Genomic DNA, 17,669 nt, shown 5'->3' on the forward strand with positions numbered 1-17,669 from the left:
TGACAAAGGGAACAACGTATGTTGTTGTGCGGTTTGACCTATAAAGATCTTCGTAGAATATGTAGGAGCCAATATGAGCATCTAGGTTCCGCTATTGGTTATTGATCTGAGATGTGTCTCGATCATGTCTACATAGTTCTCAAACCTGTAGGATCCGCACGCCTAACGTTTGATGACGATTTGTATTATGAGTTATGTGTTTTTGATGACCGAAGTTTGTTCGAAGTCCCAGATGAGATCACAAACATGACGAGGAGTCTGGAAATGGTCGAGACATAAAGATTGATATATTGGAAGGCTATGTTCGGACACCGGAAAGGTTTCGGAAGAGTTCGGACATTTTCGAGGAACCGAGGGGTTACCGGAACCCCCCGGAGAAGTTATGGGCCTAGACGGGCTATAAGGGAGTAGGAGAGGGAAGGCCACAAGGTGGCGCGCACCCCTCCCCATGACAGTATGAATTGGACTAGGGAGAGGGGGCGCGGCCCCCTCTTTCATTCCCCTCTCCCTCTCCTTCCCTCCTTTCCCCTCTAGAAATAAGAAAGGGGGCGAATCCTACTAGGTTTGGAGTCCTAGTAGGACTCCCCCCTTGGCGCGCCTCCCCCTTGGCCGGCCTCCTCCCCCTCCCTTCTTTATATACGGGTGCAGGGGGCACTCCAAAGCACAACATACAATCTCTTAGTCGTGTGCGGTGCCCCCCTCCACAGTTTAACACCTCGGTCATATAGTCATAATGCTTAATTAGGCGAAGCCCTGCGCCGGTAACATCATCAACACCGTTGCCACACCGTCGTGCTGACAGAACTCTCCCTCGTCCTCAACTAGATCAAGAGCTCGAGGGTCATCATCATGCTGAACTTGTGCTGAACACGGAGGTGCCGTACGTTCGGTACTTGGATCGGTTGGATCATGAAGACGTTCGACTACATCAACCACATTACTAAACGCTTCCGCTTTCGGTCTATGAGGGTACGCGGACACACTATCCCATCTCGTTGCTATGAATCTCCTAGATAGATCTTGCGTGATTGTAGGAAATTACTACGTTCCCCAATAGTAGCATTCGAGCCAGGTCTATGCGTAGATGTTTTATGCATGAGTAGACCACAAAGAGTTGTGGGCGATAATACACATACTGCTTACCACCAACGTCTTACTTTGATTCGACAGTATTGTTGGATGAAGCGGCCTGGACCGACATTACATGACCGCGTTCATGAGACTGGTTCTACTGACGTGCTTTTGCACATAGGTGGCTGGCGGGTGTCTGTTTCACCAACTTTAGTTGAATCGAGTTTGACTATGGTTGGTCCTTGTTGAAGGTTAAAACAACACACTTGACGAAAAATTGTTGTGGTTTTGATGCGTAGGTAAGAACGGTTCTTGCTAGAAGCCCGTCGCAGCTACGTAAAACTTGCAACAACAAAGTAGAGGACGTCTAACTTGTTTTTGCAGGGCTTGTTGTGATGTGATATGGTCAAGACATGACATGATATAAATTGTTGTATGAGATGATCATGTTTTGTAACAAAGTTATCGGCAACTGGCAGGAGCCATATGGTTGTCGCTTTATTGTATGAAATGCAATCGCCATGTAATTGCTTTACTTTATCACTAAGCGGTAGTGATAGTCATAGTAGCAATAGTTGGTGAGATGACAACGATGCTACGATGGAGATCATGATGATGCTTCGGTGATGGAGATCATGAGAACAAGATGATGATGGCCATATCATGTCACATATTTTGATTGCATGTGATGTTTATCTTTTATGCATCTTATTTTGCTTAGAACGGTGGTAGCATTATAAGATGATCCCTTACTAAATTTCAAGGTATAAGTGTTCTCCTTGAGTATGCGCCGTTGCTACAGTTTGTCGTGCCGAGACATGATGACCCACAAGTGTAGGGGATCAATCGTAGTCCTTTCAATAAGTAAGAGTGTTGAACCCAACGAGGAGCAGAAGGAAATGATAAGCAGTTTTCAGTAAGGTTTTCTCTACAGGCACTGAAATTGTAGGTGATAGATAGTTTTGTGATAAGATAAATGGTAACGAGTAACAAGTAAATAAAGTGCAGCAAGGTGGCCCAATCCTTTATGTAGCAAAGGACAAGCCTGGACAATTTCTAATAATGAGAAAGGAGCTCCCGAGGACACATGGGAATTGTCGTCAAGCTAGTTTTCATCATGTTCATATGATTCACGTTCGATACTTTGATAATTTGATATGTGGGTGGGCCGGTACTTGGGTACTGCCCTTGCTTGGACAAGCTTCCCACTTATGATGAACCCCTATTGCAAGCGTCCGCAACTACAAAATAAGTATTAAGATAAACCTAACCACAACATTAAACATATGGATCCATATCAGCCCCTAACGAAGCAACGCATAAACTAGGGTTTAAGCTTCTGTCACTCTAGCAACCCATCATCTACTTATTACTTCCCCATGCCTTCCTCTAGGCCCAAATAATGGTGAAGTGTCATGTAGTCGACGTTCACATAACACCACTAGAGGAAAAGACAACATACATCTCATCAAAATATTGAACGAATACCAAATTCACGTGACTACTAATAGCAAGGCTTCACCCATGTCCTCAGGAACAAACGTAACTACTCACAAAGCATATTCATGTTCATGATCAGAGGAGTAATAATATGCATAAAGGATCTGAACATATGATCTTCCACCAAGTAAACTAATTAGCATCAACTACAAGGAGTAACCAACACTACTAGCAACCCATATGTACCAATTTGTGGTTTTGATACAAGATTGGATACATGAGATGAACTAGGGTTTTGAGAGGAGATGGTGCTGGTGAAGATGTTGATGAAGATTGACCCCCTCCCGATGAGAGGATCGTTGGTGATGATGTTGGTGATGATTTCCCCCTCCCGGAGGGAAGTGTCCCCGGCAGAACAGCTCCGCCAGAGCCCTAGATTGGTTCCACCAAGGTTCCGCCTCGTGGCGGCGGAGTTTCGTCTCGTAAGCTTTCCCACAATTTTTTCCAGGGTAAAAGCTCTAATATAGCAGAAGATAGACACCAGAGGCCCAGGAGATAGGGGGCGCCCCCCTGTCTCCTGGACAGGGTGTGGGCCCCCTAGTGTATTTCTTTCGCTCAAAAATTCTTATTAATTCCAAAAAGTTGTTTCGTGGAGTTTCAGGACTTTTGGAGCTGTGCAGAATAGGTTTCCAACGTTTGCTCCTTTTCCAGCCAGAATTCCAGGTGCCGGCATTCCCCCTCTTCATGATAAACCTTGTAAAATAAGAGAGAATAGCCATAAGTATCAAGATATAATGTGTAATAACACTCATAATGCAATAAATATTGATATAAAAGCATGATGCAAAATGGACGTATCAACTCCCCCAAGCTTAGACATCGCTTGTCCTCAAGCGGAAGCCGAAATCGGAAAATATGTCCACATGTTTTAGAGATAGAGGTGTCGATAAAAATAAAATACGGACATGAGGGCATCATGATCATTCTTATAACAGCAACATATATAGATTTTATCTTATGATTTCTTATGCTCAAGTAACAATCAATTCACAATGTCAAGTATGGTTCAAAAACTTCATTTGGAACTAACAAACTATAATCTCAGTCATTGAATTTATCATAACATCAGAAAGAGTCAACAATAGAGCTTTTCAGCAAGTTCACATACTCAACTATCTTGTAGTCTTCTATAATTGCTAACACTCACGTAGTACTTGTGGTTATGGAGTTTCAGCCGGACACTAAGAAAGATAGGGGCTTATTGTGTTGCCTCCCAACGTATTCACCTTTAGGTGATGTCAACAATAATAGCCCATGCTAACTAACATCTAGTTGGATATATATATATATATATCACGATCTTTCAAACACGAGGAGCTTGCCAAAGGATAAAATGAAAAGGGAAAGGTGAGGATCACCTTGATTCAATCATAAAGTAAAAACATAAAGTAAAAGATAGGCCCTTCGCAGAGGGAAGCAGAGGTTGTCCTGTGCGTTTAGGGTTGATGCACAAAATCTTAATGCAAAAGAACGTCACTTTATATTGCCCCTTGTATGTGGACCTTTATTATGCAGTCTGTCACTTTTATTACTTCCACAACAAGTTCGTACAAAGCTTATTTTCTCTGCACTAATAAGTCATACATATTTAGATAGCAATTTTTATTGCTTGCAACATGACAACTTACTTGAAGGATCTTACTCAATCCATAGGTAGGTATGGTGGACTCTCATGGCAAAACTGGGTTTAAGGATATTTGGAAGCACAAGTATTATCTCTACTTGGTGCAAGGAATTTGGCTAGCAAGAGGAGAAAGGCAAGCTCAAGATGTTTGGAAGGTCAATGACAATATACTTTAACTGAGATGCCGGAAAACATAAACCATTATGTTGTCTTCCTTGTCCAACATCAACTCTTTTAGCATGTCATACTTAATGAGTGCTCCCAATTATAAAAGGTGTCCAAGATAATATATTTATATGAGAACCCCTCTTTCCTTATCACTTCCTATTAATTGCAACGATGACCAAGGCTAAGTTTATCAACTCTCAACAATTTTTATGCCTCATACTTTCTATATGTGAAGTTATCACTATCCATAAGATCAATATGAACTCTTTTATTCTTTCTACTTTCTCAAGATCATAGCAACATAGCAAAGCCCTTGACTCAACACTAATCTTTATTATAGAAAGCTCGCGGACTTGATTTCAAAAAGAGATCACAATGCAAAACTCAAAACTACTTGATATCAAAACTTCAATCTACTAGATCAAGATACTACTAAAAGGATCGAAGTAAATAAAGCGGTAAAAATAGGAGTGTGGTGGTGATACGATACCGGGGCACCTCCCCCAAGCTTGGCAGTTGCCAAGGGGAGTGCCCATACCCATGTGATTATGTCCTCGGAGGTGGTGAAGTAGGAGTTGTTGATGATGTAGGCTTGTCGTCCGTCTTCCAAGGCATAGGCTCTCCATCATAGAAGGATGATCGAGTCTCCGGGATCCTTAAATCTGCAGCCAAACCCATCCTCTTGAATCTATATTCGTACTCACAGTTCTGGTTTTGCAGGCCATAGATCTGGGCTTGGAGGTGCTTGATTTTCTCTTGAAGTTTGAAGATTGTATCCCCAATGACTTTGGCATCCAGCTTGTGGTTGTTGGTGAACTCCGTGATCATCATCTGATTGGCGTTGAGTCCACGCTCCACCATCCCTTGACACTTGAAGACTTGCTGCTCCACAGCTTCAAGCTTTGTCTCCATGCTCTCGATACGCCTTGGTCCCTCCGCATCGCGGATGTGCAGCACCCCCTCACGCATCTCAATGGTTTGAGGGTGTTGCAGCACCTCCGCGGGGTAGGGGTTGATAACCCTCTCGAAAAACTTGTCCTTGGGAGCGCTTAGAGATGTCATGATGCTCTAAATCTGAAACAGAAACAGCTCGAAACGAAAACAGAGGATATTTGCATGATACGGTGGTCAAAACCTTAGAGAGTATATATAATGAATTTTTACCAACCAAAATACATAACATGCAAGAAAACGGAGTTCGGGAGACACATGAGGTGACCACGAGACAGGGGGGGAGCGCCCAGTAGGGGGGAGCCCTCCACTCTCGTGGGAGCCTCGTGTCCCTTTCGGACTACTTCTTTCTTCCTAAAATTCTTAAATATTCCAAAACTGATAAAAAATGCCATTGGAGTTGTTTTGGAGTCGGTTTACTTACAGTACCACATACCTATACCTTTTTGGAGTCTGGAACGTTCTGGAAAGTGTCCCTTATGTATTCCTCAGGGGTTAAAGTTTCGATAATATTAGTTTCAACATTGATAGGATTACCTGAAATATAATGTTTAATTATTTGACCGTTTACCACCCTTGGACTTGTGCCTTCAAAGTTGTTGATTTTTATGGCACCAGAACGATAGACCTCCTCGATAACGTAAGGACCTTCCCATTTTGAGAGAAGTTTTCCTGCGAAAAATCTTAAACGAGAGTTGAATAATAATACATAATCTCCTACGTTAAACTCACGCTTTTGTATCCTCTTATCATGCCAGCGTTTGACTTTTTCTTTGAATAGCTTGGCATTCTCATACGCCTGGGTTCTCCATTCATCCAGTGAGCTAATATCAAATAACCTCTTCTCACTAGCAAGTTTGAAGTCATAATTGAGCTCTTTAATTGCCCAATATGCCTTATGTTCAAGTTCAAGAGGTAAATGACATGCTTTTCCATAGACCATCTTATAAGGAGACATACCCATAGGATTTTTGTATGCAGTTCTATAGGCCCATAATGCATCATCAAGTTTTTTGGACCAATTCTTTCTAGATCTATTCACAGTCTTTTGCAAAATTAATTTGAGCTCTTTATTGCTCAACTCTACTTGACCACTAGACTGCGGATGACAAGGAGATGTGATTCTATGATTGACATCATACTTAGCAAGCATCTTATGGAAAGCACCATGAATAAAATGTGAACCACCATCAGTCATAAGATATCTAGGGACTCCAAACCTCGGAAAAATAACTTCTTTAAGCATTTTAATAGAAGTGTTATGATCAACACTACTAGTTGGAATAGCTTCTACCCACTTAGTAACGTAATCAACAACAACTAAAATATGTGTATAACCATTAGAGGCAGGAAAAGGTCCCATATAATCAAAGCCCCAAACATCAAACGGTTCAATAACAAGAGAATAATTCATAGGCATTTCTTGGCGTCTACTAATGTTACCTACTCTTTGGCATTCATCACAAGATAAGACAAACTTACGAGCATCTTTGAAGAGAGTAGGCCAATAAAAACCAGATTGTAGTACCTTGTGTGCAGTTCTATCTCCAGCGTGGTGTCCTCCATAGGATTCAGAGTGACACTTGCGTAGGATCTGTTCCTGTTCACGCTCAGGCACACAACATCTAATAACACCATCTACTCCTTCCTTATACAGGTGTGGATCATCCCAGAAGTAATGTCTTAAATCATAAAAGAACTTTTTCTTTTGCTGGTATGTGAAACTAGGTGATATAAATTTAGCAACAATGTAATTAGCATAATCAGCATACCGAGGAGCAGTACGAGAAGCATTAATGACCGCTAATTGTTCATCAGGAAAGCTATCATTAATAGGCAGTGGGTCATAAAGAACATTCTCTAACCTACACAAGTTATCTGCAACGGGGTTCTCAGCTCCCTTTCTATCAATAATATGCAAGTCAAATTCTTGGAGCAAGAGAACCCATCTAATGAGTCTAGGCTTAGCATCTTTCTTTTCCATAAGATATTTAATAGCAGCATGATCAGTGTGAATAGTAACTTTGGAACCAACAATATAAGGTCTAAACTTATCACATGCAAACACAACTGCTAAGAACTCTTTTTTAGTAGTAGCATAATTTCTCTGGGCAGTATCAAGAGTTTTACTAGCATACTGGATAACATTCAATTTCTTATCAACTCTTTGCCCTAGAACATCACCTACAGCAAAATCACTAGCATCACACATAATTTCAAAAGGTAAATTCCAATCAGGTGGCTGAACAATAGGTGCAGTGATCAAAGCTTTCTTAAGTGTTTCAAATGCTTCTACACAATCATCATCAAAGACAAAAGGAATATCTTTTTGCAATAATTTAGTCAGAGGCCTAGAGATTTCGGAAAAGTCCTTAATGAACTTCCTATAAAAACCGGCATGACCAAGGAAACTTCTTATACCTTTTATGTCCTTGGGACATGTCATCTTTTCAATAGCATGAACTTTGGTTGTATCAACTTCAATACCTCTCTCAGAGATCTTGTGCCCCAAGACAATGCCTTCATTAACCATAAAGTGACACTTTTCCCAATTCAGGACGAGACTAGTATCTTCGCATCTATGCAAAACTCGATGAAGGTTGCTCAAACAATCATCAAAAGAGGATCCATAGACGAAGAAGTCATCCATGAATACCTCACAAATCTTTTCACAAAAATCAGAGAATATAGCCATCATACATCTTTGAAAGGTAGCAGGTGCATTACATAAACCAAAAGGCATAAGCCTATAAGCAAAAGTACCAAAAGGGCAAGTAAAAGTAGTTTTAGATTGATCCTTCGCTGACACAGGTATCTGAGAGAAACCATAATAACCATCTAAAAAGCAGAAATGTGTGTGTTTGGATAGTCTTTCTAGAATTTGATCAATAAAGGGTAAGGGGTAATGATCTTTCTTAGTAGCTTTATTTAACTTACGGAAATCAATTACCATCCTATAACCTGTAATAATTCTTTGCGGGATCAATTCATCTTTATCATTAGGAACAACGGTAATACCTCCCTTTTTAGGACCACAATGGACAGGGCTGACCCATTCAGTATCAGCAACGGGATAAATAATACTTGTCTCAAGGAGCTTTAATATCTCCTTTCTTACCACTTCCTTCATCTTGGGATTTAATCGTCTTTGAGGATCTCTAACTGGTTTGGCATCGTCCTCCAATGTAATTTTGTGTTTCTGACGCCCGGATAATTAAGCTACAACAACCATCTACTAATGATGCCACGTCACCTCGATTACTGATGCTAATCTCGCGTTAGTTCGAAACTGATTCAAGTTCAAATTCAAAATCAAGCAAACAATAAAAGTTTTCCAATATAAAACTAAAATGTTCAATAAATAGTAGATAAATCAGAGGCTAGGATAAAATTGTAAACAACATTATTAAAATTTGATAAGTCATTTAAACAACCTCAAACAGTGGTTGAATACATTATTTAATAACCTTTTAATTAATTCTAATCTAATGTGAAATGGTATTTCACCCAGACTAGTTTTTGGTGCTAGGATCTAATGCACTACAATTTATGAGCTAGCTCCCATATTTTATAAAAATCAATTAGGTGCTAAACATTCTTAAAAAACAGAAAAAGGATAAATAAAAAGAAAATAAATAAAACAAAGCAAAACAAAAAGGACCCCCCCGCGTTGGGCCTTAGCCCAGCTGGCCATCCAACCAGACCGGCCCAGATTTGGCCTATATGGCCCCCTCACCCCGTGACCTAACCAAACCCCTCCCCCCCGATCCCCACAACCCCCCCCCCCCCCCCCCCCCGCGCATGGATCTGGATCGCGCCCCAGCGCGCCCGGGCCCTACCGCCTCGTCCTAGCGCCCCATCGCCGGTGTCGCTCGTCTCCGTCGTCGCCTCCCCGTCTCCTCCCCACGCTGGACCTCCTCGACCTCCTCCCCGACGGCCTCCCCAAGCCACGCTGCGCCCCGTCGCCGCTCGCCGTCTCTGGTGCCACCTTGCCGGAGCCACCCCGCTGGATCGCCGCTCGCCTCCCCGTCGCCCGGTCGTCTCCACTCTCCTCCTCAACCCCCACTGCCTAGACCCCACGACCCCGTGGTGAGGCCCCGGCATCTCCTCCTCCTCCCCTGCTTGCAACGGCACCCCGCTCCCGACACCGCCTCTATCGGCGTGCTCGCCGCGCCCGCTCACGCACGCCCGCTCCTCGACGCGCCCAGAGCGCGCCCCGCAACCGCCGCTCACACGTCCCGCGGCTCCTGCTCGCTGTTGGGCGCCCCTCCTCCCGCCTACGCTCGGTCGTCGTCGTACGCGACCACGTCGCTGCAGCTCGTCGCCCGCTCCTGCTCCTCTGTCCGCCGGTGCCCGTTGCCGCACCGCCCTGCTCCGGCCCGTCATGGCCGATGCTCCCCTCCCCTGGTGGGCTCTGGTGTGCGGGCACCCCTTCGCCCGCACCCATTAGCCCACACCCACTAAGGCCCCTAGGGCCAATGACATGTGGGGCCTATCCCCTGAAACGTTAAAAAAGGAATTAAATAAATAAATAACTAAAATAATAATTAAAATGTTAATTAAATTAATTAATTAAAGGATTAATTAACTTAATTAATTTGGATTAGATTAACATAATCATTTAGTTAAACCTAGTTAACCCTGTTTAATTACTATGAGACTATGACATGCGGGACCCTCATGTCAGTTTGACCAGTCAACACCTTTGTTGACTGCTGATGTCATGCTGACATCATGCTGATGCAGTAATGCTGCTGATGTCAACACCTTTTGTTGACTACTGATGTCATGCTGACATCATGCTGATGCAGTAATGCTAATTTCGAATTAATTTAGTAATAATAATTTAGAAAATGATTTAAAACTTTTAAAAAAATATAAAATAATCCGTAACTCGGATGAAAATACTTTGTACATGAAAGTTGCTCAGAACGACGAGGCGAATCCGAATACGCAATCCATTCATCCGCCACACATTCCTAGCATAGCGAACACATAACTTTTCCCCTCCGGTTCATCTGCCCGAAAACGCGAAACGCCGGGGATACTTTCCCGGATGTTTCCCCCTCATCGGTATCACCTACTACCACGTTAGGGCACACCGAACACCGCGTATTGTCTTGTTACACTTTGTGATGCTTTGATTGCTCTGTTATTTATTGTGTTCCCCCTCTGTTACTTCTTTTCGGTAGACCCCGAGAGTGCCGGCGACCCCCAGTTCGACTACGGAGTTGACGACCCCTTCTTCTTGCCAGAGCAACCAGGCAAGCCCCCCCTTGATCACCAGATATCGCCTATTCTTCACTCTAGTGCTTGCATTAGAGTAGTGTAGCATGTTACTATTTCGATTGATCCTTTTCTGTTGCATAGCCTATCATTGTTGCTACAGTTGTTGATACCTTACCCTCAATCCTAAATGCTTAGTATAGGATGCTAGTTTATCATCATTGGCCCTACATTCTTGTCAGTCTGCCTTGCTATACTATCGGGCTGTGATCACTCAGGACGTGATCACGGGTATATACTATACATATATACATACTATACATATATACATACTATACAAATGGTGACTAAAGTCGGGTAAGCTCGTTGAGTACCCGCAAGTGATTCCGATGTGGGGGCTGGAAGGACAGGTGGCTCCATCCCGGTAGAGGTGGGCCTGGGTTCCCGACGGCCCCCGACTGTTACATTGTGGTGGAGCGACAGGGCAGTTTGACACCACCTAGGAGAGAGGTGGGCCTGGCGCTGGTCGGCGTCCGTGGTTACTTCATAATAACACGCTTAACGAGATCTTGGTATTTGATCTGAGTCTGGCCACTGGCCTATATGCACTAACCAACTACGCGGGAAAGATATGGGCACTCGACGTCGTGGTATCAGCCGAAGCCTTCTTGACGTCAGCGACGGAGCGGCGCGTGCCGGATTGGACTGGAACGCCTACTCTTGTATAAGGGAGGCTAGGTCTGCTTCCGGCCGCCCTCGCAACGTGTAGGTGTGCAATGGGCGATGGGCCCAGACCCCTGCGCGCATAGGATTTAGACCGGCGTGTTGACCTCTCTGTTGTGCCTAGGTGGGGCTGCGACATGTTGATCTTCCGAAGCCGGGCATGACCCAGGACAGTGTGTCCGGCCAAATGGGATCAAGCGTGTTGGGTTATGTGGTGCACCCCTGCAGGGAAGTTTATCTATTCGAATAGCCGTGTCCCTCGGTAAAAGGACGACCCGGAGTTGTACCTTGACCTTATGACAACTAGAACCGGATATTTAATAAAACACACCCAGACAAGTTCCACAGGGAACCCGGTGATCGCGTTTCCACAGGGCGACAAGGGGAGGATCGCCGGGTAGGATTATGCTATGCGATGCTACTTGGAGGACTTCAATCTACTCTCTTCTACATCCTGCAAGACGGAGGCTGCCAGAAGCGTAGTCTTCGATAGGACTAGCTATCCCCCTCTTATTCTGGCATTCTGCAGTTCAGTCCACTGATATGGCCACCTTACACATATACCCAAGCATATATAGTGTAGCTCCTTGCTTGCGAGTACTTTGGATGAGTACTCACGGTTGCTTTTCTCCCCCCTTTCCCCCTCCTTTCTACCTGGTTGTCGCAACCAGATGCTGGAGCCCAGGAGCCAGACGCCACCGTCGACAACGAATCCTACTACACTTGAGGTGCCTACTACTACGTGCAGGCCATTGATGACGACCAGGAGTAGTTAGGAGGATCCCAGGCAGGAGGCCTGCGCCTCTTTTGATCTGTATCCCAGTTTGTGCTAGCCATCTTATGGCAACTTGTTTAACTTATGCCTGTACTCAGATATTGTTGCTTCCGCTGACTTGTTTATGTCGAGCACTTGTATTCGAGCCCTTGAGGCCCCTGGCTTGTAATATGATGCTTATATGACTTGTTTTACTTTTAGAGTTGTGTTGTGATATCTTCTCGTGAGTCCCTGATCTTGATCGTACACGTTTGCATGCATGATTAGTGTACGATTGAATCGGTGGCGTCACAAGTTGGTATCAGAGTCGACTGCCTGTAAGAATCCCCCTTTCCAACTCCTTGGCCGAAGTTGAGTCTAGTCATTGCAAAACTTTTTCTAACATGGCTGTGTGGCTTACGGGCCCACGTCGCCATTTGGTGGTAGTAGGATCTTTTACTTCTCGACCTTTACTCTGGGACTCTAATCTCTCTTCTATTCGGGTTAAATGGTTTTGCTAACTCTAACTCTAGGTTCTCATAAGTACTTTCTCCTGGAGAGCCCCTTCATTCCAGATGATGGCCTGCTTCACCTGAAGATTCCGAAGATACTCTTCGATATTCTCTCGAGACTTTGTGCCCACCACTTTTGTTATTCCCAACCACCGATAAATCCTTATGGATAACTAATTACACTTGCCATTAATACGATCATCCCCCGCTGATCTTGTTATTACAAGATACCCCGAAGTTTTCTCTATTGTTCCGAGAATACTTTGTGCCTACTGCCTTGCAGTTCCTTGTCGCCTGAATACACCTACAAATTAATCCTCACACTTACCGAGGATTTGTTTCTCCCTTGTTGTTCAGGTGTTTCACAAAATTCTTCGAAATATTATCCGATTTTTCGAGAATCCTCTGTAGCCTATGGCTCTAGAATTTCTTGTCTGCCTGCATTATGGATAAATCCAAATGCCTAGCATTATTCATTGACATCCTTTGCACTATCATTTTGAGACCGTTGATTCATTATGATGCGGATGTTCGCAATCGTCAGTCGCAATTAGAATTCATCCTTCCGACTCAGACGCCATTTTTGAACATGAGTTGGTTCTCGACCAATCAATTGCCGTCGGTTGTACCCCTAAGTCTATTCAGCTTATCCATCCTTGATCAGAGGGCTTGCTTTTGATCCCTTGAATTGGAAAAGCTTAATTCCTTTACATTTGAGCTCTGAATTAGTCAGTTGTTGCTACAATCTGATCTCCTTGCATTCCTTCTTCTGATTGAGTACCGATGCTCGCATCAGATCCCTTGAGGACCACCGGATCCTTTATTGGATTTTATCCGACATCGTCCTTCATATTCATTAACCTTGTGAGCCTTTCCTAGGGTAAATAATGCCTTTGGTAAACTGTATCCTTTGCTTTGTCAACCATGCCGCACTTTCGAGCTTGTATTATCTACTCCTGAAGTTGTGGTATATGTTTCTATGATGCCCCGATGGGTTGAACCTATGCCTTCCTTAATCTGTGTGAACCCGAAAGATTTCACGGGTCATACTTATTTGGTATTGCACCAGATAAAATTTTCAACAACTAATGTCATTTTTGAAAAGCGAGAGGTGAATGGAAGGTTATACATTGAAGAAGTGGGAGTCGACCTTGAACTTGTGTTCATGCCCATGGACACGATGTAGATCCTACCTTAGAAGCTTCTTGTAATAATAATTATTTCGTTGATATAATATCATCTAGTATCTGTGAATTGATCCTATGCAATCGTGGTTCCGACCATATTTTTCTCTTTGATCCCATTTCTTGGACAAGTTAAAGCACTTCTCTTTTGCAAGTCAATACACCAGTTCAACCTCTACCTTGATCTACCGTCGAGTATTACCCCCTGGTATCTCGAGGATATCATGCCACTGCTCTACATCTTATGAATTTTTGATGAAGTACTACCTTTCCCTGTCGCTATCACTTCATGGGTGCTGGGTTGTTTGTCAACCCAAAACACCGATAAGTGAATCGGTTCCGCACTCCGAATCAATAACTCTAAGTAATTTTCGTTGCTTATGAGTTTATTAATCCTTCAAGTCATTCCTAACCTGATCGGCTATATCATTATCGTGCAAAACTTTTAACTATGCTACCTGGTCCTTCTTCCCGGAGCACAAATTTCGACATTGAGCTAATCTTACGTCGATCCGCCTCGTCTTATCGTTCACCTTGTACAGCAAGCTTGATTCCGAGTTGATGTCATACCCATGGTTCCAAAAACCTTTTGCTTCATCATTCTTTTGACTTGATGTCCTCGCTGATTGATTACATCTTCATGAAATCTCTCGACAAATGTGTCGTGATATCATCAACATTTTGAGCTCTTCCAGGATATCAATTAAATTCATGATGGAAAATACCATCCTTGCCCCTCGATGATTGTGTTATCATCGACAACATTATTGCCTTCCCCCCAACACAAACTTGTTTATGTGATGGATGCAACTTGCTATCCAACTTGCATGATATTCTACCTTGAAGTATTAATGTCTTTTATGACAAGGATGTTGTGAGGATTGCTCCACCTCTTAAGAATTCTTGGTATAGTGATACTTCTCACCATCACCATTCTTTCTTGGTCCTCGTGTTGATTCCAACCGGGGTACCAACAAGTGAACGGTGTTGTTTGGATTCTGCCCTTCTAGCAACCCTATCACTTTGAAGTTAATGGTCGGCCATTCATTCTTAGAATATTGATTATTGAATCACCATTCCGACGTTGGTGGTGCATCCCAGCCCATATTTCGGGTGCACCTTTCAACCAATGTTTAATTGTGTATGTTTCCCTTGAGCATACCCCATTATATTATTTGATCTGACAGATGTTATCTCCTTGTTCACATAATTGTGGAAATCCATTTTTGGAAAACTCGATGAATTGTGTTGAGTCCATCAGCCACCTCCTCATCCTCTCCTTGGTTTATTGATGAACTCTTGTTTCGGAACTCGCTTGCATATTCAATTCCCGAGAATCTTACAATGCCATCTCGACAATTTGTGTTGCACCTTTCTTCCCAGTCATTCTGAGTCTGAGTTATCCTGATACCAATCAGATCTGAATCTCGATCAGATATGATGGTTGGAACATATTTCCAAGAGTTATAACATTGGTCCTTATAAGACCTGGTAAGGTGATGCCATGCTTAACACACCTGTACGGGGGACCCATTGTTATAGTTTCCTTTTAGCAAGGTTAGCCATTCTTCCATGAGGAAATTGTAAGACTTATTCTATAAGTTGTTCCTAATGTATCCTTTGTGTGTCCAAACTCTGACCTTTGCTTGAATACCATGTCAATGCTATCTCGAAGCATGTCTATGGTACTCTGATTTTCAACAAGAACATTTGAAGCCCAATGATAAATGTTTCCTGCTCAATTATCCAAACACCGTTGTATGGGTAATGTCATGAAATTTCTCTCCCCTACGTAAAGAGTTTTCTACATTATATCATGTCATGGATATCATGCTCTGCTTGTCCTTGGGAAGGATATAACCTTGAAATATGTGTTTAAACATATTTTCCTTTCCATTGTTCTGTTTAATCAGATAATCATATTTTCCTTTCCATTGGTTGGTTTAACGTTGCTTGTGATCTATATGATCTAAGAAGTAATATTCTCCTGCTTATGTAAACACCTCGGTGTACAATTTCGTCAGAAAGACCCTGTTGCTATTGTTGATGACATTCCGGTAGCCGCCGATGGACGAGAACTTTGCCTATTGGTCTGCCTCGTTCAACGAGCAGGAAAATGGTTCTCGTCGTCCCTCGCCCTTGGTACCGACGTTGTTTCCGACATAACCGACAGGTTATTCCCTGCCATACCTTGCTATCATAACCGTACAAGATGTCAGCGCCTTTCCTACTTTAAACCCACATGGTGGGCCCATAACCCACAGGTCCACTGGATCGAAACCTGACTCTCCTTTACAACCCGGATTCTAATGTATCCTTTGCACCTGGCTTCATATGTGATACACGAGCTAAATGCTATGCCATTATTCATCCATAAATAGAACACCATGTTATTCTCGTTGTTCAAAGCCCCATTCCCGCTTCTGTCTAGTCATCGAATGATTGCCTACCCGTTGAAACATTGGTACAATCGTATATTGCACTCAATGAATTCACTGAAATACAACTCATGGGGTACCTTGTGTATTTCCCATTGAGTTCACCGTCAGATGCCCAACATTGTGGAGATGCATTCTTCCGGAGTTTTTCCCCTTGGTCGCGTTCGTAGGACGATGGAGATCCCGAAGAAAGGATGACGACTTGATCATGGTGACTTGAAGCAGAAAATGAAGACATCAATGAAAGGGATAGACCTCTTCGAGAAGAGCAACCAAGGTCGAGAATACTTGTTAGAATTTCGTAACCAAATCTTTCCCCCTTACTACACCACTTAAATCTCGGGACGAGATTTCTTGTAGTGGAGGAGAATTGTGACGCCCGGATAATTAAGCTACAGCAACCATCTACTAATGATGCCCTGTCACCTCAATTACTGATGCTAATCTTGCGTTAGTTCAAAACTGATTCAAATTCAAATTCAAAATCAAGCAAACAATAAAAGTTTTCCAATATAAAACTAAAATGTTCAATAAATAGTAGATAAATCAGAGTCTAGGATAAAATTGTAAACAACATTATTCAAATTTGATAAGTCATTTAAACAACCTCAAACAGTGACTGAATACATTATTTAATAACCTTTTAATTAATTCTAATCTAATGTGAAATGGTATTTCACCCAGACTAGTTTTTGGTGCTAGGATCTAATGCACTGCAATTTATGAGCTAGCTCCCATATTTTATAAAAATCAATTAGGTGCTAAACATTTTTTAAAAACAGAAAAAGGATAAATAAAAAGAAAAGAAATAAAACAAAGCAAAACAAAAAGGAACCCCCCCCCCCCCCCGCTGGGCCTTAGCCCAGCTGGCCATCCAATCAGACCGGCCCAGATTTGGCCTATATGGCCCCCTCACCTCGTGACCTAACAAAACCCCTCCCCCACGATCCCCCCCGCATGGATCTGGATCGCGCCCCGGCGCGCTCGGGCCCTGCCGCCTCGTCCCAGCGCCCCATCGCCGGCGTCGCTCGTCTCCGTCGTTGCCTCCCCGTCTCCTTCCCACGCCGGATCTCCTCGACCTCCTCCCCGACGGCCTTCCCAAGCCATGCTGCGCCCCGTCGTCGCTCGCCGTCTCTAGTGCCACCTTGCCGGAGCCACCCCGCCCGATCGCCGCTCGCCTCCTGTCGCCCGATCGTCTCCGTCCTCCTCCTCAACCCCCACTGCCTAGACCCCACGACCCCGTGGTGAGGCCCCGTCATCTCCTCCTCCTCCCCTGCTTGCAACGGCACCCCGCGCCCGACGCTGCCTCTATCGGCGTGCTCGCCACGCCCGCTCACGCACGCCGCTCCTTGACGCGCCCAGAGCGTGCCCCGCAACCGCCGCCCGCACGTCCCGCGGCTCCTACTCGCTGCTGGGCGCCCCTCCTCCCGCCTACGCTCGGTCGTCGTCATACGCGACCACGTCGCTGCAGCTAATCGCCCGCTCCTGCTCCTCTGTCCGCCGGTGCCTGTTGCCGCA

This window comes from Triticum aestivum, chromosome 5B (assembly GCF_018294505.1).
Source record: "Triticum aestivum cultivar Chinese Spring chromosome 5B, IWGSC CS RefSeq v2.1, whole genome shotgun sequence".
In the NCBI taxonomy this organism is placed as follows: domain Eukaryota; kingdom Viridiplantae; phylum Streptophyta; class Magnoliopsida; order Poales; family Poaceae; genus Triticum; species Triticum aestivum.